The sequence below is a fragment of the Ochlerotatus camptorhynchus genome, unplaced genomic scaffold (genome assembly GCF_037179485.1).
Source record: "Ochlerotatus camptorhynchus isolate MF236.1 unplaced genomic scaffold, CSIRO-AGI_Acam_v1.1 ptg000074l, whole genome shotgun sequence".
Lineage (NCBI taxonomy): Eukaryota > Metazoa > Arthropoda > Insecta > Diptera > Culicidae > Ochlerotatus > Ochlerotatus camptorhynchus.
Window position 1 is genome coordinate 477271 of NW_027040564.1, and position 2629 is coordinate 479899.

Here is a 2629-nt window from a genome sequence, read left to right on the forward strand (position 1 = left end):
TTCTTTTCGAAATTTTATGAACTCTATGAGCTCTTCTGAAATTTTTCTCAGAAGTCCTCTGGAATTATTTTTAGAACTCAGAAAACCTTGGAACTGAAATTCTCTTAGAGTTTCAGAATAATTGCCTCAGTATTGTTCAGAAAATATTCCCGGAATGAGGTAGAAATTATCGGCACTCCCTTGAAATTTTCCTCAAAATCCCTATGGAATTTTGCTCAAAATTTAATTTGCTCGGTATTCTTTTCGGAATTACCTTGGAACTACATGCAGGATTCACTAGAAATTATTCAAAGAATTTTCTTGGAATACTCTCTAGATAACGGCGCCGGTGGTGTGGTGGTAAGCGTGATTACCTCTCACCCCAGCAGGCCTGGGTTCAATCCCAGTCGGCGCCGCCGGGATGTTCTGAGGCATAACATCTCTGATCACGCCTTCCTTCGGATGGGAAGTAAAGCCGTTGGTCCCCGGTTCATGAGTTGATGGGTCGATAGGTAGGGTCCAGGTGTGGGAGCTGCCTTCCTGGAACGTCGGTAGCATTGGTGCTCAGCACGGAAAACAAGATCGACGGAAAAAAAAAACAAACCAAAGGAAAAAAATACTCTCCAGAAATGCTTTGGAACTGTCCTCAGAATTCAATATGCTTGAGGTTCTTCTCAGATTTTTTGGAACTGTCCTAAGAGCTCTTTTGAAATTCATTTCAGAAATCCACTGGAATTATACTTAGAACTCTTCATCAGGCATGGAAAATCATTTGCATTCATTTCGTGCATTCATTTACATTCATTTGCCTCTAACTTTTTTCTTTAACAGCATTCCGCAAAATGATTTACAAAACTTTTGTAGGTTTTGTCATAAGCTACAACTTTTGTTAACAAGTCATATCCTTATCTCTTATGCATGATGAAGCAGAGTGAACAGAAGCCACTACTGTTTTTCAGTGAATGTATTTTACATTCACTGAAAAACAGTAACAAGTTCTGCCCACTCTAGTTCGTGATGCATAAGAGATACAGATTTGACTTGTATACAAAAGTTGTAGCTTATAAAAAACCTACAAAATTCCTATACATCATTTTGCGGAATGCTGTTGATGAAAAAAGTTAGAGGCAAATGAATGTAAATGAATATATGAACTGAATGCAAATGATTTTCCATGCCTGCTCTTCATGATTTTTTCTCAGAACACCTTGAAACAGAAATTCCTTTAGAGTTTCAGAAATTTTTCCCGGAATGGGCTAGAAATTATCCTAGGAATTCGCTTGAAATTTTGCTTTGGAATTTTACTCAAAAATTGATTTTCTCGGTATTATTTTCAAAATTATCTTGAAACTATCTGCAGGGTGCACTAAAAATTATCCGCAGAATTTTCTTTGAACTCTCCCCAGAAATATTTTGGAACTGCTCTAAGAATTCAATGTCCTTGAGGTTCTTCTCGGAATATTTTAGAACTTTTTTTTTCTCAGAACACCATGGAGCTGAAATTCCCCTAAAGTTTCAGAAGAATTTACTCTTTATTCTCCAAAAATTCTTCCCAGAATGTGCTTGAAATTATCCTCGGAATTCCTTTGAAATTTTCTTCAACAACCCTTTGGAATTTCATTCAAAATTTGATTCTCTTGGTATTATATTCGAAATTATCTTGGAACTATCTGCAGGATTCACTAGAAATTATTCGCAGAATTTTCATGGAATCATCCCCAGAAATATTTTCTTTTGGAACTGTCCTCAGAATTCAATACCCTTGAGGTTCTTTTCAGAAGTCAAGTTTAAGTCGCCGTCCATTCACCAAAACGTTGTAGTTTTTCCTACCAGAAATGTTCAATTCAGCTTGTTCCTCCATGCAGCAGATTGTTGCAAATCTTACACCAGAAATTTTCAATATCAACTTACCCCCAGGTAATTTTACACTGAAAATTTCAATTGACCAGAACGATGCAAAATTGCTTCTCCAATATTCTGATTGGTGCAGATTTCCTTTTTTCCATTTTCCACCAGAAATTTTCAATATAGTTGGCTTATCCTATCATCAGAATGTTGCAGGTTTTTCATCAAATAAAGCTTGCACCTATTTTCAGATTTTTCATCATAAATTTTCGGTACAGCAACTTCCCTCCAATCATCAGAATGATGCAAATTTTACACCAGAAGTTATTATTATTTTTTTTTTTCTCTATTCAGCAAAAGGGTGCAAATTTCAGACCAAAAAATTTCCGTAAAACTTGCCCATCCATTAACTAGAACGCTGCAGATTTTCCACCAGAATTTTTCAATACGGCTTAATTTTAAATAAAGCTTGTACCTTCATTTACCAGACCAGTGCAAGTTTTACGCCAGAAATTTTCAATAAAGCATGCTCCTCCATTCACCAGAACGGTGCACCAAAAATTGCAAGTGAAGTTTGTTTCACCATGCACCTTTGTGGTGCAATGTTTAGGCTTATGGTGCAAATTTTCCATCATAAATTTTTAATGAAGCTTGCATTCATCAGAACGATGCAAGTTAACACCAGAAAAATGAATAAACCTTGCTTCTACATTCACCACAGTGTTGCGAATTTTCCACCAGAAATTTTCAGTTAAATGTGTACCTCCAAATTTTTGGCGAAATTTAATTTTCCACCAGAGTTATT